Below are 26,700 nucleotides of genomic sequence, written 5' to 3'. Positions count from 1 at the left end.
AATTAGCAATTCACTGGTCCCCTGTGAATGTACATGTCCTGGTTCTGGTGGACACAGGAGCTGAGTGTTCTTTGGTTCATGGTAACCCTGAGCGGTTTCCCGGGACCCCTGCTGTGACAGATGGCTTTGTGGGTAAGGCAACTGGAGTGAAGAAAACCCAAATCTCACGGGGGATATGGCGTTTACCCCAAGGAGTATACCATGTACATTCTCCCATCTCTGAATATATTTTGGGGGTAGATATCCTGCAGGGCCTGTGGTTACAGCCCACTGCAGGTGAGTTCAGACTGAGGGTATGTGTGGTGAAGGCAGTTCTGAGGGGACATGCTCAGCACCCACCTGTAGCTCTGCCTGTACCTCAGTGGGTGATGAATACTAAGCAGTATAAATTGCCTGGTGGGCACAAAGAAATTGGAGAAACTCTACAGGAGTTGGAGAGGGTGGGCATCATAAAGCCCACTCAAGAGTCCTTTTAATTCCCCAGTGGGGTCAGTGAGAATGCCAGATGGATCCTGGCATATAACCGTGGATTACAAGGAATTGCATAAAGTCAGACCCCCTTTGCCTGCTGCTGTCCCTTCAATAGCAGCCATTATGGACACCCTCAGCCATGAACTGGTAACATATCATTATGTAGTAGACCTTGCTAATGCTTTCTTCTCTATTGACATAGCACAGAAAAGCCAGGAACAGTTTGCCTTCATGTGGGAAGGCCAGTAGTGGGCATTCACTGTCCTTCCACAGGGACACCTCCACAGTCCCACCATCTGTAATGGACTTGTAGCCCAGGACTTGGGCACATGGAAGAAACTGCAAACAGTGTGGTTGTATCACTACATTGATGATATTATGCTCACGTCTGATTCTCTTTCAGATTTAGAAAGGGCAGTTCCTAGACTGCTGCAACATCTGCAGGAGAAAGGATGGGCTGTGAACAGCACCAGGGTTCAGGGACCTAGTTTGTTTGTGAAATTCTTAGGGGTTGACTGGTCAGGCAAAACTTAAGTTGTTCCTGAAGCAGTTATAGACAAGGTCCAGGCTTTCCCCACCCCTACCACTGTGGTATTACAAGAGTTTTTGGGTCTTTTGGGCTACCGGACAGTGATTATCCCACACTTGGCACAAATTCTGAAGCCCTTATACCAGTTGGGATGAAAGGGCATCAGGGGGGACTGGGAAGAGTCATGTGCAGCTGCTCCTACTGCTGCCAAGTGGGCAGTCAAGGTCATACAGGCCTTGAATGTAATGGACTCATCAAGGCCCTGTGAGCCAGATGTTTATGTAACTGAAGATGGTTATGGATGCGGTCTCTGGCAGTGGCTTGAATGGACACGTCAACCTTTTAAATTCTGGTCACAACTCTGGAAAGGAGCAGAGGTCTGGTACACCTTGACAGAGAAGCAACTGGCTGCTGTGTACCATGCCTTGCTGGCTACGGGGCCCATTGCTGGAACAGCTCCGACCAAGGTAGCAGCTCTTCCATCGCAGGGTGGCTGCAAGACTGGACCCAAAGGCCATGGAGTGGCGTGGCACAGATACCTACACTAGCCAAATGGTGAGCATATTTACGGTAGCCCTCTCTACTAGCCCCTGAAAGTGGAGAACTCCAACATGTATCAGGGTCAGTGACCTATACTAGCGGAAAGCAGGCAAACTTGCTTTTGAGTCATTGGTAGCCAAAACTTCTTATCAGGAGGGAAAAGCCCCTGTACCTGAAGATGCTTGGTACACAGACAGCTCTAATCATGGGCAGCCCCCAAAGTGGAGGGCTGTGGCTTTTCATCCTAAGACTGAGACAATATGGATGGAGGGCGGAGAGGGGAAGAGCAGCCAATGGACTGAGTTGTAGGCAGTGTGGGTTGTGATCATTCAGGAGCCTTCCCCCATAGTTGTGTGCACTGACAACTGGGTTGTCTATCGGGGCTGACACTGTGGCTACTGACATGGTATCATGCTAACTGGATGGCTGGTCACTGGCCCCTTTGAGGGCAAGAGTTGTGACAAGACCTATGGGCCTCTGGTCAGACTAAGACTGTTACTGTATATCATGTGACTGGCCATTTGCCTTTGGCATCCCCAGGGAATGATGAAGCAGACACACTGGCCCAGGTGTGCTGGCTAGAAGGAAAGCCTACCTCTGGGTTGGCCCAATGGCTACTACCATTTGTTGCACACCGGGCAAAAGACAATGTGGGCTGTAGCCCATAGGTGGGGCTTGCCATTGACCTGTGAAGAAGTCAGCAAAGCCCAGGAGTGCCTTGTGTGCTCTAAAAAGGACTTACATTGAGTACCACAGCACCATGGGACAATAGTAAGAGGGCCAATACCCTTTTTCAGGTGGCAAATAGACTATATCAGGCCTCTGCACATATCAGAAGGATATCGGTATGCCATGACTTGTGTGGACATGGCTACTGGACTATTGGTTGCTTTTCTTGTACCTTGTGCAGGTCAGCAAACCACCAAGAGGGGCCTGGAGCATCTCTTTGCAGCCTATGTTTGGCCGCAGGTGATTGAGAGCGATCAAGGCACCCACTTTACTGGACATGTGTTACAAGAATGGGTGCAGCAACTAGGAATAAAGTGGAAATTTCATGTGCCATATAATCCTACTGGGGCAGGCATGATAGAGAGGTACAACGGTTTGTTGAAATATGGCCTGAAGTGGGACACCAATAGTCTATGGGGTTGGTCAGTTCGCCTATGGACAGTGTTGCGGCATTTGAATGAGAAGCCAAGTAAAGCTTTGAGCTCTGCGGATATGCTCACATACATTGCTGCCTCTCCTATACAATTTTACATCCAAACCAAAGAAGAGTTATTGAAGCCACGATACGGCCAGCAGAGCCACATCCTCCCCCAGCCCCTACTGCATTAAGCCCTGGAGACACTGTTGAATGGACCTGGGCCTGGACATTTTGACACATGGACCAGCAATGGCAGGTCTTTCTGGCACCTTGGTGAAAGGCCTGGAAGCTGGCCTCCTGTGTATTCCTGGAATAACAGCTGAATGGCCCCCAAAGGTCACAGTAGTGTACCCAAAACGTCTAGGAGGTAAGAGCATCTTGCAGGGAAGTTTTATCTTTATGGCCAGTGCATGTACCTCCTGTAACCCTATATACTGACCCATCTGTAACTCCAGAGGAAGGGGAGCGAAAGTCTGGTACACTAGACCAGGATGAAATACCATTCCTGCCACTGTTTGTCACAAGCCCACTCTCTTGCATGTATTCTACCTGATGGACAAGATTTGCCTATGCTGGTGTCATTAAAACATGTATCTTATCGCCCTTAAGATTATTTTGCTTCTAGTCTTTGTGTCCTGGATGTGCCCCCCTGGCTGCAGCTGCCACGTGATGGCTGGAATGGAGGAACTTTGGACTTAATCCACGTGGGACACTGAACCTAGCTGAATCCTCTGGCTTTGGAATGATCATGATTGTGTTGCTGTTGTCAAGAAAAAAATGCTTCAAGAAAGGCTTGATTTTGTCTAGTGTTTGGTAACATGGTTGTTAGGAATGAGTAAACAAGTTGTAGAAACATATTTTGTGCTGTATAGGCTGAATCCTTTGGCTTGAGGATTGTCATGATTTTATTGCTATTTCTATGTCATTAGTCTGCTCACAATGCTGCAGTTTTCTCACCCAGGGACCACTGTGGAAGAAGGGGAATGAGTAGATTGTAAGGCGAGATTTCTGGTGGGGTGGCTTGTGGGTAAAATTATAATATTTCCAGAATATCTTGCCTGGTTTTAGTGCATTTGCATATCTTCAGGGGTGGAGAGAAGTTCATCTCCATGTCAGTGGGTAATTACCTGGGCAGGGCGTGTCTGAACCTGAGAGTTTAAGGGGAGGGGCTGGCTTGCTTGTTGGCTTGCTTCCTTCCAGATCAGAGGAAAGAGATGGCCCTGGACTGCATTTTGTAAGCAATAAACGGGTTTTAAACTTGATTTCTCCCTTTGACTAATTTTGGTTTTTAGAGGTATTTTGGCCCGGGATTTCCTCTTCCCAGATGTACAGAGGCGTTGTGTATTTTCCTTGGTTCTTGTCCCTGCTGCAACAAAGAACTGAAGGGCAGAGACACAGTAGTGAAACAGAGTACAAGTTTTATTTAAAGTTACATAGAGAGAAAGTATGGGTGACCTCAGGGAGAGGAGCACCCTTAAGGTTTTAGGGTCTAGGGTTTTATAGGCAGTTGAGGATTTTTCAAAGGGCTAGGGGTGTGGACTTGTTAAGTGGTCCCTGAATGTTCATCTTGGATGAGTCATTATATCTTTGATTGGTTTTCCAGGTAATTCTGCAAAATTTACTGATGATTTCTTCCCAGAATAACAGCTTTTTGGTTTGGGGGCATATCAGTTAAGACCATTCGCCCTACCCTCCAAAGTGGGCAGTTATTTGTTTGTTGTTTGCTAAAGAGTATGTTAAGAATCTTTCTTCTTAATTTCTTGGGTTTTTTCAAAATACAATTTTGGCTTTAAGGTGGGATCTCCCTGTCTTTATTATGGTGTTTATAGGTGGGCCTTTTAGTAGGCTAGAGTAAATCTTAACAATGATTTAATTGACACAATGAAGACATGGGCTGTGCTCAGACACCTTTCCTTATCTGGGGAATATTCAAACATTCAAGGCCAAGTAGCTCCTGACCTTTTGAACTTTAACTTATTACCACATTAATTCTGAATCTTCTCTGGCTTTCTGGTTTTAACTGGTTAACTGAGTCCTTTCTGGGGTGCTTTACTGACCTTGTTCTCTTTTCACCCTGCTCGTATCTATTTTCGTGCCTAACACTATGAAAGAGAATTTGATAAACTAAGATAGGAGTGTAATAATCCTGTAAAACAGAATCTTATTTTACAACGTCAGAATAACCTTGGAAAACAATGTCTATAAGGGGACAAGCATTTGCTATGTCTGGGTATCCTCTCAGCTCCTCCAACATGCCAGGTGAACTTCTCTTAAGGTCTTTTCACTGACTGAGCCCTCTGCCTGGAACATCTAGCTTCCAATATCTGCAAGGCTAACCCCGACAAGTCCTTCAAGTCATTGCTCCAATAAGATCTCAGTAAGACCCATCTTGACGAGTCTACTTAAAACTGAATTCCATCGTTCTTCCCCTGACCTTCCCAATATCCTTAGCTTTTTAGTTCCTCTTTTTTATTCTATACCATTTATCGTTTTTAAACATATTATATGATTTAATTATGTTTATTGTGAATTCTTTACTTATCCTTGCCCCACATGATTAGATTATAAATTTTATGAGGACAAGTATCTTTGTTTTGCTTGCTTATGTATTCAAGCTCACAGGACTGTGACTACTATATAATAAGTGCCCACTAAATATTTGTTGTATGAAATAATTAATTTAAAACACTGCAAATTAGTAATGAAAAGGAGTTTCTTTAATATAAGAAATAGTAAATGTCAAAAAAAAACAGTTCAATATGAGTAGTGATTTCCAGTCATCACACATTGTTCAGCTGTACTGGCTGAAGGAATATTAAAATATTTTCATACTTCTGGGAAAATATCTGTACCGAGTCCATTCTTTCTGCTACTTCAGTCACCCTGGACCTTTTTCTGGGACCCTGGTCTTTCCTGTCTTTCCTATCTATGATCAATTTCCTTTGGACAGTGAAAATTATATGTTAGAGAAAATTAAGTATTTTTCATATTACCATCATTTGAATCAACATGAAAGAAAATGTAAGTGAATGAAATCACCTAAGGAAAGCAGGAGAGGAAAAAAAGATATAAGGACCAAGGACAGAACCCTAAAGCAATCAACTCTGAGAAAGCAGAGAATATGATGAAGATAGATTAAGAGTTAATAAAGATGTCAGATAAAACCATAAGCATTTACTTTCATAAAAGTTAAAGAAAAAAGAACGTTTATCTGCCATGTTCTCTTCAAATGGTTTTGAAATTGTTGAAATAGTATTGTGAGTTTGTAAAGCATAGTGATTTGATTGCTTTGACATTTGCTAATTCCATTAACCCATCTTCTCTCTATAGACAAATCAAATAAACTACTTACTTGCTTTGCTTCTACACTCAGCTCTTGAAAATGAGTCATGAAAACACAGGATGAACAGAACATTCACTAAATATTTTGAGATTGTGCAGACTTTGGCTTCATAAAAATTTTGAAAGTATGTATCTCATACAATTTAGTATGGGGGATAATACAAAAAATACTTTAAAAAAAAGAATTTCCACAATATACTGCTTAAATAATAGTAAGCAAATGAGTTGATATGATCTCATGATATGAATTGATGTTAAAATTTTCCTTTAATATTGTGATTTTAAAATCTTTTTCTTTTTTGGTAAAACTTCGAATTGTTTTCTGAACTCTGGTGCTACATCTTTGGGAACTTTTCTTATAATACTGTCATTTTGAGGGATTGGTTGCTTAAAAGGTTATCAAATTCAGAAAGCGATTTAGGGATAGACATTTATTTACAGTATCTAACAGATGCCTCCTGATTATGTGAACCCGGACAACGGAGGCTCAGTTTTTCCTTCTTCGGTGTATGACTAAATAACTACCTGCATCACGGGGTTTGTGTAAGGCTTAAGAAAAATAAGGCATATAAATTATTCTGCACATTGCAAAGGCACATACTTAACACTGAATCAGTACTTGCTAATATAGTAAATACAGCTTGGCCCGAAGACTGGTCTCCCTTTACCTGTAGGTAGAAATGGTCTTCCAAGTTGTGCTTCCCCTTCTGTGGACTGTGTCTTCCACCCCGAGCAACACACTCCAGTCATTTTTTCACTGTGTGGCAGAAGCTATACCCAATAATCATTAACTAGAAGATACCAGTAATTAAACATTAAATCTTTGACAGGTCTCTATTTTGAAAATGTTTAAATGGGCACTTATAAACTATGCGCCTGGAGTTCCCAGGCTCTTTTTTTGGGATCTCTCCACCCCGACTCCATTTCTTACTGTCAAAGGTGCTTAGCCTTTTTGGTAATTCGACATGTTACTCTTGTTAAAATCCATATACTCACTAAAAGCTTACCAAATAGCATGAACTTTGAAGCCAGCAAGATTTGGGTTTAAAATCTCCATTGTGTTATTGAACTAGCTGTGTGACTTTTTGAATTTTTTTTTTTCAGAGTATCACCTCTGTCTAATCTCTAACTTAGGAAAAATCACCTCATTAGTTAACTGAGAATATTAAATAAGCTGTTTTAAAGCCCCAGCTACTTACTGAGAAACTCAGTAGCTACTTTCCCTTATTTCTCCTGATTGGCTTGAAGACATAAACTAATGTCACCCATTTTTGAGAGTATCACTTCACAAATATTTTGACTTACTTTACACATGCATTTGAGATAAGTATGAAACATCAGTGAAAAAGTGTGGGGAGGAAATACTTGTCAAGTTGGCCTTCTTGAGTACGACCGACCGTAAACCATTCATGCAAGCTACAGAAAACTTTGTTTCCCACAGATAAACGTAATCCTGATTATGGAGGACATGGCTCTTATTTTCTTAAATTCTCAGCTGTTATTTGCACTGTTTGTTCTAAATTTCAATTTCAATATATATAACATGATACATAGCAACATAAATATTTGCCAGTCACCTATATATGAAGTAAATAGCAAATTATGCAAGATGTTATTTATATAAGAGGTTTAAGAGGTTTATTATAACTTTCTATTATTTTAATGGGGGGGGCAACTGTTAAGAGTATTTTTATTTACCCATGTTAGGGGTGAGGTATCCACGGGATCAAATCTAATTTATTTATCTTTTTTTTTTTTTTACTATTTCAAAGGTGGGATTGGAAGACTGAGAAAAAGCTTTCTTGGCTGCGTTAAAAGCTACGGATTAGTAGAAATGTTCTGACCTGAAATTTAGGTCTTGTGATTTCTTTCCAGGAGATTTTTCACTGCATGAAAAACGTGTCTGCTATGGCCTTATAATTTAATTAAATCTTAATTGGATACAAACTGTCAAGGTCCGAGGGATTGTTAGAAGTTCTAAAAGTGCACAAAAGTATTTTTTTAATGGTACTATTAGTCATCCGGAAGTGAAAAACTCCCTTTACCCAGTCACCGATCCATTCCACTATATGTTTTAGGTTCATTTTGCATTCTTTCAAATTCTGCAAGTTTCAAGGACATAAAATTTAATGCCTACAGCATGTGCCCCGTTTAGGGGAGGATTCAGCCATTTTCAACACGGTGAGATTTGTGCACAGTGATGTATATTTTAGGGATTCTCCACGTGGCTAAATTATGACTACGTCTTGACTGCTACAAGAGGTAAGCCAGCCTTCATCTTGTAAGGAGACCCCTTCGAGGAGAGGCGGATGCTAAGGGATCGACAGAGGGTGAGGACCAGCTCCCTAAACCAGCCTTTCCTAACCTGGCCAGAATCACGAGCGCTATCACAGGCTACCTTTCCATGGCGGTAAAAGCCAAAAGTGCTTTTCTTTTGTAAGAGATGTAAATGGCCAGCGTGGGGAGAAAGCCAGAGGGAAGGGGTCTTTGGGTCACCCACTTCGTTTGGTGTTCTATCCGATTCTTTACAGAAGCTGCGAGGTAGGACCATTTCTATTGTTATCGTCCCTGAGACAAAGGCGAGGGGCGGGCAGCTGGTGCCTAGGCCCCCGAGTGGGTCGGGGAGGACAGGATGGCAGGGGGATTTGTTTGCGTTTGCTTTGGAGCGGGTTTCCGCGGCTCCATCCCGCCCCCGGCGCGGACAGCCGCAGTGGCCTCTGCGTCAGGGGCGGTGGGGCGGGAGGTGCGGCGCCCAGCCCGGCGACCGGGCTCCCTTCCCCCCGCCGCCCGCAGCCTCCCCGCTCCCCCCGCGGCCGGTCGGCGGCCGCAGCGCGGGCTGGCCGGGCACGTGGGCGCCTCCGTCACACCCTCGCTCACACCCTCACACACACACACACATACACCCGCGCGCACGCACCCGCGCGCCTGCATCTCGTGCTCTTTCACCGGCCGACACACGGGCGCTCGCGAGTCTCTCCGTGCCAGCGATCCCCTCATCCCAGCCCCAGCGCCCGCGCGAGGCAAGTAGCTGCGCCTCCCGTCAGCTCCGCGGCCTCCGGCAAAGCCCCCCGGCCCCGACCCTTTGGCCGCTGCAGCTACTGTCGGGACGTGGAGGCAGCGGAAGGCGCCCGGTGGAGACACGCGTACGGTAATGAGTCACTCCTGCTGCTAAGGGCACGGTTTAGGCAGGGTGGGGCTCACCGTTAGCCACCCAGGAGCCCGGGAACAAGAGCGGAACCGATGGATGGATCCTAGGAAGGGCTCAGGCGGTATCCTGAGGTGAGGGGAGGGCGTTGCGGGCTCAGCGGGAGACCCGCCAGGCTCTGCGTCCCGCACCTGTGCACAGTCGGGGGGCGAGAGGCGGCCTGTAGGAGAAGCACGTGGGTCGAAACGTGCCGCCATCCTCCCTTCTTTCTCGTGGGGGAAATTGCCTACAGCATCCCCAGGGGACGAGCCGTTTCCAAGTGTGCTCCGGGTTGGCGGAAGGGTGGGGTCGCACTGGGACAAATGCTAGAGTGAGCTGGGTGGGGCGGGACGGAGCTTCCGAGGTTCTAGGTGAGATGGAAGCGCATCCCCGTGCGGGTGGGCGGTGGGGCGGGGAGAGCAGCCAGCCTCATTCCTCATTCGCTTCGGGTTGCTTTTGCAACTGCTGAAGGCGACCACCGGAGGCGGGGTGCTTTTACGTGACCAATACCCGTTTGCCCGAGGCGTCCTGCGATAAGTGGTCCTGAAGTGGGTCTCGCTCCGGGCACAGGGCACGTGGCTGCCAAAGAAAGCGCAGCATGTGTCTCCACGCATCCAGGAATTTGCGAGTGTGCCGGCGAGGGGGTAGTGCTCGGATTTTAAGGAGAGGATAGAAAAGAGTTGGAAACCTAGACCGTTTCTCCGGTTCGTTCACTCGGCCGGTCTGTGCGTGGCCTGGCCGGGGACCGTTCTGAGGATAGGGAGAACCTTTCAGTCGGGACACGCAGGGATAGCAGCCTTATAAATATTAATAAAAAGCCGGAGACGTCCGGGGGCAGACAGGACCCACCCAGTCGCAGAGGTCGCAAGGCCGGGCATTCTGTTCCGTGGAGCAGAGGAGCGGCGCCGGCCGCGCACTGGGAGAGAGCAAAGCGCCCAAGCTTGCGCTCCCGTGTCCCGCGCCTCCTCCCCTGCGCGGCCGCTTCCCTCGCTGGGAAACGCGGAGTAGGGCGGGGCGGGATCAGCATCCGGGCGTGGTGACGTCGGCAGTGTTTGGGTGCTTATGCAAATGAGACTGCGACCGATTCTGCCCAGCTGCCGTTTCCCTTCCAGGTCTTAAAGATAGACCCCAGCCTGAATCTGCGCTACTTGTACGGTTCACAGCCCAGAAACGCCAGGGGACTGAAGAGTTTGTTTTGCCTACTGCATTTGGGCTACTCGTCAAACAGTTTTTAAAACTGTCTGTATCTGGTTGCTTTCCTGGGATACCGGGAACAATGTATTTGCTTTAGGAAATGTCATTTTCTGGCGAAGCAACCCCATGTCGCTTACCCTACCCAGCCTCATTTCTGCAAGAACGTGCTGATATACAAACCTAGTTCTGGGTTGGGCGCCCGGTACTGGTCTTGATTTGTGTAGTAGGTACTTAATGTACTTGAATGACTGAATTTTCCTAACATATTATGTGTGTTTATTTTAATTATATTCAGAGTATTTGACCATGAGAATCGTTTATTTTTGTGAGTGCCTTTTCTATCCAGATGATTAATGGTATATATATATTTTTTGGAATACAACATATTAACAATATATTACTGAATGGCTATTTTCCTCCAAATGAAACATTCAGTGTGTTGTTTTTCAAAAAGACAAGAGTTAAAACTATTTTGAGAGAAAAATAATTGCTTACTGTTTGTTGACAAGTTTTCTTTTTTCTGATTGAAACTTACATACTTGATTAAAGAATTACTTCATACTTCCAAATATGTAACTCAAGGTACAGGATTTTAATTGCACTAAGAAAGGGATTTATACGTGTTTCTAGGAAGTAAGTGCTCTGTCATTCAATTAGTAAAGCAAAAAATACTGTCGTTGTCCGGGCTGCTATAACAAAATACCTTCAAATGGGTGGTTTTTATTTTTTAAAAAAAACAGCATTTTATTTCTCATAGTTCGGGAGCCTGGGAATTCCAAGATCAAGTTGATGGTAGATTAGATGTCTGGTGAGAGTTTGCTTCCTGGTTCACGGATGGTGCCTTCTCACTGGTTGGAAGGGCTAGTTAGCTCTGGAGTCTCTTTTATGCTCCAAAGGCTCCACTTTCTAATACCGTCATCTTGGGGTTAGAATTACAACATACGAGTTTGGTGGAGAAGATGCAAACATTCAAGCCATAGCAAATACAAAGTATTTTTAAATTGGATAACTATTTGAAATATCAATAATCAGATGAGCCGTCCTACTTGTTAATTATTGAAAACTTCAGATGCTACTTACTTTTTACTCATTGAGAGTATTGACTTCTCAGTTTACTTATCAACTTCCTTTGGGCAGTTGTTATTGCTCCATACATATGCATAATTGGATGTATTAATATATTCCTATGCAGAGTAGATTTTAAAATAGTTTCTGAGCAGATGGCATAACAAAAATCTATGGCGTAGTCTTATGCATGAACACATTCAAGGTTACATGGCAAAACCTGTAGATTTATTTCGAATTTGCCTTAGAACTGAAAATGAGTTCTAATTACTCCTTTGAATGTACTTAGTAAAATTTATTTTAATAATTTGCTTAAATATTAACTTTGACCAATAGTGATTGCCTCATATCTCAGGGAATAACAAGCCCTGGAGACTGTGTACAGGGTAGTTTTAAATGCACAACATCACTTGATAAAGGATAGAGCTGTTTTCCTTCCTTGAAGGTCACTTTATTTCCCTGTGATCAGTGTGCTAAGGCATCCTTTCACATAAGATTGTTATCTTTGAACAGAATGCTTACCCTGGGAGATTTTTCACCTATCAGATTGGCCAAGATCAAAAAGATTACTCACTATATTGAAGAGGACAGAGGGACACAGGCACTTTCATACATTGCTTGTGATAGTGCTAATTGAAACAAACATTATAAAGGGCCAATTTGGCAATACTTATCTGACTTATAAAAGCATACACCCTTTGATTGGGTATATTTCTTGTAAAAAAAAAGTTTGGATCTGTGGGGAGAAAACACTGTATTAGCTTGAATATACATATTAACTTGAATAAACACCAAATGTCTATGCAAGACTTCAGTGATTTATAAGGAGGTAGGGATGGGACTGGATAAACTGAGGGAAAAGTGTGGTAGATATTGCTCATTCTATCCTCTTTAATTACTGTATTTAATTACTGTATTCCCATATTACTGTATTATATATTCAAAATATAGGTACAAATATTCTAAAGTGAAAAGAATAATAAACACTTTTGGGAGAACAGTACTCAGCCCTCAGATGTTTCAAGTGAGTGAAGTATAAATGTCAATGGGTGTTTTGGCTCTATGATTTTTGTAGTTTCTGAATTTACAAGAAAGTTTCCTCTTTGAACATCCTTAGTAATAATATTAGAGCAGCATATGAGATATAGTGGATTTACTAAATTTAGCCAGTTCTATCAGCATAAAAATGCAAACTTTTTTTTAGTGAGTTGACTAAGGTTTTTTAAAAAGTTTATATTGAAATGGCTGTAGAGTCACATCTAGTTAAGAAAAATAGAGTTCTTGGGTGTTCTTTACACAGTTTTTGAAAATTTGGGGTTTAGGTTGACATTATATTTTTGCCTAGGAATGTCCAGTTTGCCAGAACCATTCGTTAAAAGGGCTATCATCCTTTCTCCATTGAAATTACTCTTGCACTTCTGTCGAAGATCAGGTGGGCACATTTGTGTGGGTCTATTTATGAGTACTCTCTCCTGTTCCGTTGATCTGTGTGCCATATCCTCATGCCAGCTTCACACTGTGGATATATATTGTAAGTATTGAAATCAAAATTATTCCTCCCACTTCATTCTTATATTTTGAGATTGTAGCTATTTTAGTTTTTTGCCTTTTCATATACATTTGAGAATAATCTTATCTATACTACAAAAAAATTTGCTCGGATTTTATAGAAATTGCATTAAACCTGTTTTATCAGTTTAGGGAGAATTGACATATTTCTATGTTGAATTTTTCAGTCCATGAATATGGTATGTCTATTTAGCTGTGATTTCTTTCAACAGCACTTTGTACAGTTTTCAGCATGGAAGTACTGTCCATATTTTGTAGAGATTCCTTGGGATTTTCAGCTCAGACAGAATGTCTGCAAATATAGAATTATCCCTTTCCAATCCATATGCCTTCTGTTTCCTTTTCTTGCTTTATTGCACTGGCTAGAGCTTTCAAGTACTATGTTGAATAAAAGTATGAAAGTAGATATTCTTCTCTTATTTCTGATCTTAAGGGAAAAGCATTCAGTCTTTCATAGGTAAGTATAATGTCATCTGTACCATTTTTGCACATGGTATTAAGTTGAAAAAGTTCCCTTTTATTCCTATTTTTTACACAGTGTTTTATCTTGAATGCATATTTTTTCAAATGCCTTTTTTGCATCAATTGATATGATCGTATGATGATTTTTCTTTAGCCTGTTACTATGGTATACTACATTATTGATTTTTGAGTATTAAACAAGTCTTGTATACCTAGAATAAGCCCCACTTGATCATGGTGCACAATTCTTATTATATATTAATGAAGTCTGTTTTCTAATATTGTATTAAGGTATTTTGTGTGTATATTCATGAAGTGCATAGGTCTAGAAGGTTTTTTTCTTCTGATACTGTCTTGTGGTTTTGGTAGTGGTAATAACTTGCATCATAAATGGATTGTGAGGTGTTCTCTCATCATCTGTTGTCTGGAAGAGATTGTGCAGAGTTGTTAATCCTTCATAACTTTGTATCTTTACATAAAAGTAACCAGTGTGTCTTACAAAGTTAATGTTTATCTTGTGGTTAATAGAAAATCACAGCATAGATTTAGAAAAATTGAACTACACCCCTTTTACAGAGGTCTAGCTCCATTGCGAACAGTTCCTTGGACAATATTTTAAATGTCACTGGAGTTTTAATTTTTTAGACTTTAAGGTAAAATCAGTGAATGCTCAATTTATCTTTCCCAAAGCCAAATGTTTCAGTTATCAACTGCAACAAAACAATCTTTTGTTTTTTCTTCAGTAGGTTTGAAATAATGGCTTATAAATAATGGCCTGTTCATTCTCTGTTGCTTTCCTGGGATTGTTGTGACCTTAAAGGAGGAATGATTTACTATTTCTCATTTCTGTGTGTTGGCTGTGCTCAGCTGGGTGCTTCATCTGTTCTTATTGGCATTAGCTGGCAGTTCAACTTGGTCTAGAATGTCATTGCCTTTGTTCTTGGGCTTGGGGGTTTCAGATTAGATGGCTGAAACAATTGGTGATAAAATCTCTCTCGTTCCATCTGGGATTTCTATCAGGGCAGATAGACTTTGTTTACATTGTTTCTGTCTTCCAAAAGAGGGAAAACAGAAATCCCTAGGCTTCTTCAAGCCTAGGCTTAGAACTTGCACAGTGTCACTTCTTCATTCTACTGGTCAAAGCAAGTTCAAGACCAACCCAGAATTAAGAGAATGGATGTAGACTTATGCAAGCACACGTAGCACCAGGAAGAACTGTTAATGTTCATTTTTACAAACAATCTACTGCAGAACTAAGAAAGATCATACTTGACATTCTCTAATGGTAATAAACTAAATGTTAAACGTCTTCAAATTCATTTTTTCATAATACATGATAATATAGATATAAAAATACTATATTAGTAGTATGTGCCTATAGTAAACTAATAATAGCTCCTAAAGATATGTCGACCTCCTGATTCCTGGCACTTACGAATGTTACCTTATTTGGAAAATAAGAATGTTATTTGGATTGTTACCTCACATAGATTTGCAGATACAATCTTCAGATGAGGAGATTATTCTAGAATACCCAGATAGGCCTGATATGCCATCACAAATGTCCTTAACATTTGTGAAAGAGAAAGGGAGAGATGAGTCAAACATAGAAGAAGAGGAAGCAATATGAACATGGAGATAGAGATTGGAGTGATGTGGCCACAAGTGAAGGAATGCTGACAACCCCCCAGAAGCTGGAAGAGGCAAGGAACAGACTCTTCCTTAGGGCCTCCTGAAGCTTGATTTTGGCTTATTAAAACTGATTTTGGATCTCTGGCTTTCAGAGTTTTGAAAGAATGCATTTAGGTTGCTCAAAGCCACTAACTTTGAAGTAATTTGTTATAGCAATCACAGGAAATTTTGCCTTTTCAGGCAAAAATTAAAAATTAAGAAGTGTAAGTTGTGCCTTTGTATTGTCATTTGTAAAAAATGTTCCTCTCTTTTTGTTACCTCCATTATTTTTGTTACCTTTTTGCTTAATGCAAACATTTTATGTAAAGAAGGATATAGTTTGCAAAAGAAATGTTTGGGGTGAAGTCTATCTTGCTGAGAAATGTTTGTATTTATCAAGATCATTACTTCAGTATATTATCAAATCTCATGTTTTTTTTATTTTGCAGCTATTCTATAACTGTAAACTTCTTGATGTGTCATTTTTTTTCTTGGCTGTTGCAATATGGCTCAACATTGTGTTTTTATTCAGATAGCCTTTACTTTTAACACTATTTATAACTAGAAAAATATAGTTCATTTGAATACACAATGAATTTCAGATTCAGTTTCACAATTGTTTTATATTTAAAGAACACTTTATTCAGTAAAATTTGAATTTGTCCAAGTCAGAAGGGTAATGTACTGTTGTCTTAATTCTTTATTATAGAATATTAAGCTCATAGCAAATGCCAGTAATTACCCAGTGAAGGCATGTCTGTTTGAGTCATCTCTCATCTCTAAGATGCAAGTGCCTGCCTGCCTACTATTTTAGGTCTTTGCATGTTTTTGCTGGAAATGTACATTAAAATTTAAGATACCAATTTCAGAAGAGGTTATAACAGTAGTTTAGGAGCTAAGAAGTCTTGAACAATAGAGTAAGAAATGCACAATATTTTGAGTTAATTCTATAGTGAAAATATTAGCAAGACTGACCAAGACAGAAGTAGGGAAAATATGTATTACCAATATCAGGAATAAAAAATGTGATATGACTACAAATAGTACAGATATTTTAAAAACTACGGAATATTATGAATTACTTTATGCCAATATATTTGACAGCTTAGATGAAATGGACAAATTTCTCAAAAAAACATAACTTGTCAAAAATAACAAAAAGAAATTCTAAGCTGTATGTCAATGAAATAAATTGAATTTTTAATTAAAAATATTCTGAACAAAGAAAACTCTAGGCCCAGATGGCTCTATTGGTGGGTAATGATAAACATTTAAGGGAGAAATAAAACCAATTCTACATATAGTCTCTCAGAAAATAAAGGAGAGACCATTTTAACACTGAGTTCACCAAAACCAGAGAAGCAAAATATAAGCAAAAAAAATCACAGGTCCATGTTTTCATGAATATAGTTGAAAAAATTCTTACCACAATATTAGCAAAATGATTCCAGTGAGATATTAAAAAGTACTACATCTTGACTAAGTAGAGTTTGTTCCATAATGAAAGACTGGTTTAAGATACAAAATCAATTTAATATTATATATTAACAGATTGAGAAGTTATATGATTATCTTAATAAGCACAGGAAATTATGGGTCAAAATTCAACAGTTACCCATGATTCAACATACATAAAAAAACAAACAAACCCTCACTGAACCAGGAATGAAAGGAAACTTCTTGAAACTGATAAAAGGCATCTATAAAAAACAAAAATCCATAGTTAAAATTGTACATAACAGTAAATATTGAGTGCTTTCCCACTAACATTGGAGCAGAGATGATGTCTGCCCTTAGCACTTTTGTCCAAAATATTAGTGGATGTCCTAGACAAAATAGCAAGAAAAAGAAATTAAGGGTAAACAAAGAAAGCTAAATTGTCCTTATTTACCAATAACATACTGTGTACTTAAAAATCCTAAGGGATCTTGAAAAACAACTTGATTAGAATTGTTGTGGGATAGAAAACTTGTATTTAAAAAATCAAACGTTTTTTCCAGAGAGAAATTAAAGAAGATATAAATATGTGGAAAGGTGTGCCCATTTCATAGATTGAAAAAACTCAATTTTTTAAAATGTCAGTGCTCCCCAAATGGGTCTATAGAATCAGTATAATAATATTCAGAATTCTGCAGGCTCTCTTTTTGGATAGAAATTGATGAGCTGATTTCAAAATATATGTGGAAAGCAAGGAAACAATCTTAAAGAAAAAAAGAGACAGGGTTGAGAATTACTGAGTTAGAAATTTATGATGATTTAAAAAGGTTTGAATCTAGTTTGAAGGGCTTAATATAGATTTTCTTTCTGAAAAATTACATATTAAGGTAATTAGCACAATACAAAAATGGGAGAATGAGAAAAATGTAAATATAAGTTCATATTTAAGTTATGTAACATTACCAACATTTTTCATTTATGTAAGTCCTTATAATAAATCAATGGAAACACACCGATTTTTTCTTTTTTTACATTAAAATAGGTGTACTACTTTGGGTTCTTTGCAAGCTGCTGGCTAAGAAGAAAATGAAAAAAAATATTGGCAGGGCCATAGGGGCTCAAAGGAACAGTGAATGCGGTGCTTGGCAATGAGATGGAAAAGGGCAAGAATGAAAACAGTTCTGGGCACTCGGAATCAGGACCCATGACTACAGTAGTGGTTATAGCCTGGGCATAATGCCTTTGGAATCGAATGAGATGCCAACCCCTTGATGTCTTTGTTGTTCTCCAGATTCGAAGTCTTGGGAGAGGAAATCTAACTGGACAGATGTTGGAGATTATTTTCAAAGATGGTGGCAATACTTTTCCCTCTACTCATACGTTTTGCAACTTGACCTTTGTCGCTTCTTCTGTCAAGAAGTGGAGTTTATCCAGTCTAGCGTCAATTTGGACTTAGTGGTGTGACTTGCTTTGGCCAGTGAGACATTAGCAAATGTTACACAAACTTCCTTCGGCTAGAGCTGGAGCTCTGAGTTTACCATGTGAACACGTTGGAGTTAGCATTTTGGAGAGTCTACACATAGGAGAACCAAAGTGCTCTGGCTGCAGGCCTGCTGCTGGCATTCACCCCATAACTGCAGTGGAGAAGGGACCCGAGTCAACACCAGCAGAACAATCTGTCATCTGAGCCTAGCTCAGATTGCTAACCCTTAGTATCATAAGCAAATAAAATTTTTGTTTGTTAAGACACTAAGATTTGAGGTAATTTGTTAAGCAGCAATAGAAAACTGGTATTTAAAAAAGTGTCAACCAAAATATGTTGCATTGACTCTGGACTCATAATTACCCTTGAGAATAATACGCTAAAAATTAGTCGTGATGTCATACAACCATATGAGGGATGTAAGAGGATAATCATAGTGATAAAAGAGAATATATAATGAGTCCTTTCAATGTACTGGCATTTATGTAAGTACTTCATTACATAACTAAGCCACTTAGCTCAGATCATGAAGTCTTTTTTTTTTAAAGGTATTATTGATATATACTCCTACAAAGGTTTCACATGAAAAAACAATGTGGTTACTACATTTACCCATATTATCAAGTCCCTACCCATACCCCAATGCAGGCACTGTCCATCAGTGTAGTAAGATGTCACAGATTCACTATTTGCCTTCTGTGTGCTACACTGTTTTCCCTGTGCAGATCATAAAGTCTTAAGCAATAGAGATAAGATTTCAACTCAATCTGTTTCTAGAACCTAGATATAAACGTTTGGCACTAATACATGTCTCTTCACAGCGAGAAATATTAATACCTACATATCCCACTAAAAGTAAATAAGGAGAATTATATGTAAACATGAGGGGGTTGTAGTCATTAACCTTTATTGGACTATGAATTTCATGTTTAGACAGGATCCTAAGTTGCTTCTTGCTATGAAAGATGAGGACATTCTCACACTTTTATTTCTTTCTATAGCTTCCCATTTCAATTCCTGATTTTGTTAGTTGTAATATTTTAAATTTTAATTTATATTTTTCCCCTCAACATAATTCCTGTGGCTTTCAAACCTTATTTGCTTTTTAAAATTAATAATCACTTCTATCGTTTGCCTTGACTTCTCTGTTACTGAAGTCTTTGTTTTCTTGGTTGGCTAAATTTTATGATCATGTAGCCCATCTCTGTCCCTCCCCAACAATGCTCATCATATCTCTTATAAATAAGAATATTTGCCTGTGTCCTTATAATTGGAATACAAAGTAATTGAGTGTAAAAATTGGAGATAGAGTATTTTTCTCTTCATTTTTATAGAAGTTATTGAATATCATGAGAAGCTTTATTCCCTCTTCTGCTTCTTGAAATCCCTTGGAATCTTTATCCCAGTAATTCCTCAGTGTTGACCCTTCTATGTTACTATTATTTGAAAATAAAAGTCTAAGCAAAACCTCTGTTATTTTTCCTTTCAGTATTTTGTGTCTTACTCTATTTTCTTGCCTGGTTACACCAGTTTTTAAAGTTTGTTGGGTCACCTTTATCAAACTCAGCTTCCATGAGCTTTTCTCTAAATAACTTAAATATTTGACTCCTTTCATTCTTTTCGAGAAGTTTCCATAAGAGTGTCGTCCGTGACTGTATGTGGTTGAAGTGGCACTTATTTTAGTTTTATTTATTTCTAATCCACCCAATTTTTTTCTTTCTGTTAATCTTTTATATATTTTCTTTGAGTTTTCTTATTTGGAAACATATTTTTCATTTGTTAAACCTGTGAGCTCTTCTTTGTAGTTTTTAAATTTATCTCTTAAATTCTGGAGCACTATTTCCTGATATAGTCTACATTTATCTTTTGCTTGTGTCTCTTCCCCTTTCAACTGCTACCCCTTCATCTCTCTGTTTCTGTGTAATACTCTCTCATTCTTAGTAATTACTCAGCTCTGAATGGGGAGAGTTCTATCTCATCGTACTACTTAATAAATTAGTGCCTTACAATATAGAATAGATAGGGTGATCTGGGGCACTCTACATCTTCAATTCATATTCATTATTTGGAAAAGTAGTTGTCAGATTTTTTCAATAAGAGTTGGTAAGTGTTTTTAAGCTTTGCGGTCCATACAGAGTGACTCTGCTATTGCAACACAAAATCGGCCATAGAAAATATGTAAATGTGCAGGCTATGCTCCAGTAAAACTTTATTTACAAAATCAGATAGTGGGTTGCATTTGGCCCACGGCAATATTTTCTTGACCCCTGCTCTTGAATATGTATCGCTCAGTTGTAGGTAGGAGGCCTTTACCAGGTACCGACGAATGCAGCTAATGTAACACCCAGTCCACATGAAGCGCAGTACATGATGGCTTGCCTCCCAGTTGACTCTGTCGCAGGAATGAATGATGCTGTGTTGGCGAAGAATCTGCAGTTACTTGACATTGATTATACTACTGCCCATGTGACTTGTAGAGCACCAAGAATGTGTCACCCTCCACTCCACTTCCTTCCTGGATGTCCCTGCTTCATTTCTCCTACTCCCAGATGTAGCAACAGTGATACTCTTTCAGCAGTAGTCAGCCTTCCTTTTTATTCTCTTTTAAATCTATGTTTATGGCCTATTTTTATAGACTACATTCTTCAGGCAGGCTTTTGGCATCATGAAAAAAATGCTATGTTTCAAAAAAGTAAGGTCTTGAAGATGTGAAATTAATTTGGCTTCCAAACTGTGGTCTCAAATCCGTTCAGAAACTCTATTTCTTTACTTTTGGTCACATGTAGCTTCCTCATATAAGAAAGGAATGCCTCTGACTCAGTGAGTATAGAACCTTGGGATTAAAGAAAAAAATCGGTCAACCATGTAATAGTGCAAAATACTTGTTTTTATCAAATAATATCATTCTGTCATACTTCTTTCAGTTCACTCATTTGACAGACACGTTTAAACATTGAGAATGTGAGATGAGTAAGATGAAGTCATTATACAGGCAAAGCTTATTGCCAAGTGAAGAAGAAAATACTTTTTTCCCAGACTTACATGTTATTGTGGAAATTGCAATGGTAACTTCAACCCCACCCCATACTTTTCTGCAACCAGAAAGAGCAAAAGTTGGGAGAGAGTAAGAAAGAATGAAGACAGAGTGCTTAAAGTATTTTAGTTGTAATATCATTAACGTACTATCACTTTTTTATGTGTTTGCTTATAATAGAAAAGGAGCTATAAATGCATGCAAATACATAATTAACATCTCCTTGTAATATGTTAATTTTATAAAGGTTGCCTGGGATTATTGCTTTATACATCTAGTTTCCATTTTTGGGGATTTATAAAGTTGCATTTAGATTTTGTTTACATTAGACATCAGCTTTCATAGAAAATAGGAATTTTGGACAATTTGATAGGAATATCTAAATGTAAACTTTGCCAAAAGTTACCCTATGTACATTGGCATGATTTATTGGATATATAAAAAGCATGCAGCAGTATCCAAAGGTGGTGTTTTTCACTTTGATATTTTGTGTATTCTTTCCTGTAAAAACTAGAAGTGTATGGAAAAAATACAATGATTTCTGAGATGGTTAATTTAGGGAGGTTCTGGAGTAACACTGTCTTCTAAATTTTTTCTTTATGAAGTGGTGGGTGTTTTCACTGTAATAATGTCTCTAAATGTTGATACACTCCTTACTTTTCTCTTTGTTGGAAAAAAAAAGCAAAAGGATAAAGACCAATGCTTATTGAGGAAATTAAGGTTGTGATATAACTACTAGAAGTAGTGCAACTGCTAAATTAAAGAACTAGGACACTAACTACTCCGTTGATTGAAATCAACATGACAGTTATATTTAAGAAACACAGAGTTTATTCCTAGTCTCATTGAGGACCATTGCCCCAAAAGCAGCCTGTCAGTGGGCTCTGAGAAATGTCTGTAAAGCCCCTGCATGTGAAGACATACAGCAGGGAATATGTGCAGGAAAGAGTTATGTCTATCAATACATCAAGCACTGTAGCATGTGTTCATTTAGTCAGTGTCCTAAAGGACCATGGTAGACACATTCCGACACTAAGTGTGTGAAAGGAGGCAAGGATAAAGGTCTCATGAGGTGGGTGGATCACCTCATTTTCCTTTGGGGATGGACAGAGGACATGGGACATTATGTTATCGATGCTGAGCAGAAAATTCCTGACCAGCCACATTCCTGGGAGAGATTGAAACCACAGTTAGGTTAAGTGTTAGTCCTGGTTTGGGGACTTGGCCCTACAGAAGTGACAGCGTATTGGGCCTGTGTCTTTCTATTTTAACAATTTTCCCTTTTGATGAGACTGTCAGCTTAACTGAGAGATGTGATCAACATTTAAGGCATCAGCGCCACTTCGGCATCGCTACCACACCGTGTGGGTCCCACAGCTTTGACTGGTCCTTCTAGGTGTGTCCGTGGTCATGACATTTTCCCTTTATACCCCTGTAATAGTCACAGGTTTCACTTCAGGCTCACAGTCCTTTAGTCTGTCATTTTCTTCAATGCTCCCAGGTTCCAGTCTCAGGGAGATCATCTGCTTGGAAGTTAGCAGCTGCTTACTTGCATTTAAAAGTTTTTTGGAGAGGATACAATGTGTCAGGGAGATGATTATGATAACTATAAGTAGGATCATTCCGAGTGTTGGGCGTGCACTCCGAAGCCATGGTGTCCAAGACCCAAAGCAATCGAAATAAAATAAGTAGTTATCCTCTCAATCCAGTGGCTTGCTCAGTGACCTTCTGTAACTGAGTCTCAAGCTTCTCAGGAGTGTTGATCCAGGTGCAGCAGGTAGTGTTGGCCACAGCACGGACGCCTCCTTGCTCAGCTAAAGATAATCAAGGGCTATCATGTTATCAAGAATAACTTTGGCTAGAGAATCTAAAGGTTTTTGTTGGACAGCTGTTGCTTCAGCCGCAGATTATTCTGCAATAACTGCCTCACTATTGCCTCATCTACATTTGTCCTCAGCCAGGGAAGGAGGGGCCTGTTAGAAGGAATCATGAAAACCTATCAAAGGGCTTTTCTAACTTGACTCACTAGATTTTTGTGATTTTATCAAGAAGGTTTTAAAATACTTAGTTAAATACTATTATGGGTCACTGTGAAACAATACATGATTAATCAAAGTGACAAAGGCTTCATAGACAAATACAGAAAATTACATAGTTGCTAGCAAAACTTAGCTCTTTTACTATTAAGAAGATTGTTTTCTTAAGTAATTTTCTTGAGTGATCATGAAACAGGAAATTATCTTGATAAAACACACAATTTTGTCTTTGAGGTAATTTAAGTGCAAAGAGAAAACCTTCACAATCTCTTATTATCAAGAGCAGACCAATTGTCCAAGGTAACTTTTGTCTTGTAACAGAGAGAAAAAACAAATTTTAATTTTTTGCACCAGCTTACTTTTTGATACTACTACTAATTTTTAATTCAATTCATTTTAATTTTAGTCAGCTTGATCACACCTTAAAATTCTTTTCCCAATATTCCTTTTAATAAACCTTCTATAGCTTATTTTTACATTCAGATTTTTTCCCTCTTTCCCTGTTTTCCCTCTCTAAATACTCAGATTTACTTAGGACAAAATATTTGCCCTCAATAAATAAATAAAATGTATTTCATTCCTCATATCTTCTTTTACTGAAAGCATACATTCTGCTTTTCATATTCTATTTGTCTTTAATTTTATTTCTTATTGGCTTATTTCTATTTGGCTTTAATTATGTTTATTAGAATTATTAACTTCTAGAAACCTTAATTTCTAGTGAAAATTAGCACTAAGGAATTGTAAACTATTGGACCAGCATTCTTTAGATTGGCAAATTTATGCGTGTCATATTTTCTAAAAACATGAACCTCTTCATAGTACAGTCTTTTAATAAAACACAAACAAGTTTACTAACAGATCCAAAAATATCTTTAGTTCCTTTATAATAAGGAGATAAAAACAGGTAAACTTAGACTTGTTTAACAATTAAGGTTTCAGTTATGTTATCTTATTTGGAAGTGATCTAGATATTTAATAAATTCCCATCATTAATTTAGCAAAACTTTGTTTCAGATTACCAAAAATTTTGAAAGCTATTTTTAAATAAAGGTTTTGTCATACTAAGTTATTGTTGACAGTTTTGTAACAGAGATAACATGAGTTCATTTTTAGTAAACCTAGGTAGAACAAATGTATACCTAATGTTGATAGCACTAAAGACATTTCTTTTATTAAACCAACAAACTTAAGCTAGTTTTTATTATTGAAAAGTATCATAGGTCACATGAACTTGAAAACATTTGGGTTAGTTTCTAATATTTTTCTGAGATTTAGAAATGCTTCATTAAGCACTTATTTTTAAAATCAATTAAACAGAGCTGTTTATAAATTATCTTTAGCAATACCACCCAGAGGTAGAAAAACACCACATCTACAACACAAAGACATAAAAACAGATACAAAACAGAGGCTTTATAATTATTAAAAAAAAAACTTTTAGCCAGGTGACAGGCATGATAATGCGAACTTCAGTAGTTAAAGGAACAGTTGGATCGAAACTGTTTTGTGGCAGATGAAATAAATTAAGGAAGAAATTAAAGCTATTTCTGCTACTGTATGTGAAGACACTTAAGATTTATATCTGTCCTGGACAAATGCGTTGATGAAAGCTGTGGCTAGATTTTGGGCAAAAGTGCTTCTATAGCCATTTGTATTTTTATAAAGACCCTGTTATCCATTTTTCCCCCCCTTCAGTCTTAGGAATTGAAGATGATCTAGATAAGTGTCACTGATGGAATTTAACCAGTGTCTAGAGTTGTATTTCTGGCTTTACCAAGATTTGTAAAGTAAAGACAGTTATTTTAGGTTGTAACTTACATGACATCATTGGTGGGTCCACTTATCTTACTAATTATTGTCAATTTACTTATTTCCCCGGGGGCACATAGTTCTAATTTTACCTTAGGGAAGAAGACCTTTAAAAAAAAGATTCTTATCCAGTTCTAAATACCAGCTTTCAATCTGGCCAGCTTTTGACTACAGAGCTCCTACAATTCTTTTTTTTTTTTTTTTTTTCCCTTTTTAATGTGTTGTCAGTTTCAGCCAGGACAAACATTAAATATTTCTGGCAGTATTGAATGACACCCTTTGGGTGTAAAAAGAGTTTCAGAAAGGATGTAGAGTACAGCCATCGCCTGTCTAAAATCCCAGAGCCACTCCCAAAGAGTTCAGGGAAAACCAGCAACCTCCAAGTCCCATGCAGGCAGAATTAGGATGTAGAACAGGACAAACAGGACAAATGGGACAAACGAGAAGGCAATAGCTATTCCCTGGAAAGAGAAGATTCTTAGCTAATGGTTCTGGATTTAGAAAGGAAGAGTCAATGTGAAATCTTACTTTTCAACTGGACATTACAGAGATTCAGGGGGACTATTTTTGGTAAGAATTTTCACCCCTTGCAGGCGTCTGCCAGTTTTTCCAGGAGCCCATCTATAGGCTTTGGTATCTGTTAGAGTTTCTCACTGTTGTAAGGTTTTTGCTTAGGTACCTCATATGTTTAATTTCTCATTAGTTTTTTGCAATGAAATTTTATAAAGTTATTCTGGAATTTTGTAATTTATTAAACAATAAAAAAACAACTAGCCAGAATTTTGAAGATTTTGCTTTTAAATGCACTTCTTAAATGATTTTATCTAATAGGAACACTCCTCCAAACAGCCATAGTTTTTCTAGGTTTAATTCCTCTGAGGGCTGGCAGCAGTTTGGTAGAACTCCAGCTGCTTATCACAGGGTCTCCAGTTGATGGTTATTAAACCAAGTTTTCAGGACACAAAACAAGATCAGTAAGATTTGCCATTTTTGCCACATATTTACAGCTTCCAGATTCATAATTTTTAGTCCTGGAAGGTGGCACCCTTGACTTCTTAAAATTTTTTAAAGATTATTTCCTCTTCATTTATTTGTAAATACCAATTAAGATGTGTGTTCCATTCAAGCTATGCAGTCTTGTTGCTGGCTTTCTCTAATTGTGTATGCAAGAACATTAGCTTGGGCAGATGGGAAGTGCCCTGTTTTGGCCATTTTCAGAGTGAGATCTCTGTTAGTAAATTCTCCCATTTCGGGAGCCACTGCAAATAGAAGCTCTAACTGCAGGACAACTAGCCAGAAGTAGCCGTAGATGTTTTTGCTTAAATCACATGTCTGGTTTCCCATTTTGGTTCAGTGAAACAGAACTGTGGTTTTAGGGGTCAGGGGTCAGAATGTGTAGTGATTTTCCAGGTGTCATTTCCCAAAGGCCCTGAAGCACTCACGTGTCCCGCTACCACGAGGCTCGGAGCACTGGATGACCAGTCTTTATGTGCGCATCCCCTGACAAGCCGTGGTTACTTTGCTGTGAATGGGATTCCCTGCGGGATCCATGCGCATTGTGAAGATTAGGTCTCTGACACCTCCGCCAAGAATGGCAGAGGGAGCTGTGTCCCTTGTCTTGGCATCAGTGAGCATGACCCCCGGGACCTCACGTTGGGTTTGTTTCACTGAATCTGCCGAGTAGACCTATTGAGACGGGAAAACACTGACAGTTTTTCCTCTGT

The 26,700-nt window shown here is 39.2% G+C and overlaps 1 protein-coding gene across 3 annotated transcripts in view; it reads left to right on the top strand.

Annotated features, from left to right (window-relative positions):
- The first annotated feature begins 8,811 nt into the window (after nucleotides 1-8,811).
- Nucleotides 8,812-26,700, top strand: part of SLC6A15 (solute carrier family 6 member 15) — a 45,481-nt gene continuing 27,592 nt past the window's right edge. The window contains exon 1 of one of the 3 annotated variants that reach the window (XM_036890035.2): nucleotides 8,812-9,172. The gene's annotated coding sequence lies outside the window, so the exon portion shown is untranslated. Of the gene's footprint in view, nucleotides 9,178-9,233; nucleotides 9,309-26,700 lie in introns of those variants that run through there. The other 2 variants (XM_036890034.2, XM_057487540.1) reach the window with 2 other exon arrangements.

This window comes from Manis pentadactyla, chromosome 10, assembly GCF_030020395.1.
Source record: "Manis pentadactyla isolate mManPen7 chromosome 10, mManPen7.hap1, whole genome shotgun sequence".
NCBI classification, from domain to species: Eukaryota; Metazoa; Chordata; class Mammalia; order Pholidota; family Manidae; genus Manis; species Manis pentadactyla.
The sequence above is the reverse complement of the archived record's forward strand: the minus strand, read 5'-3'. Positions and strand labels throughout refer to the sequence as shown.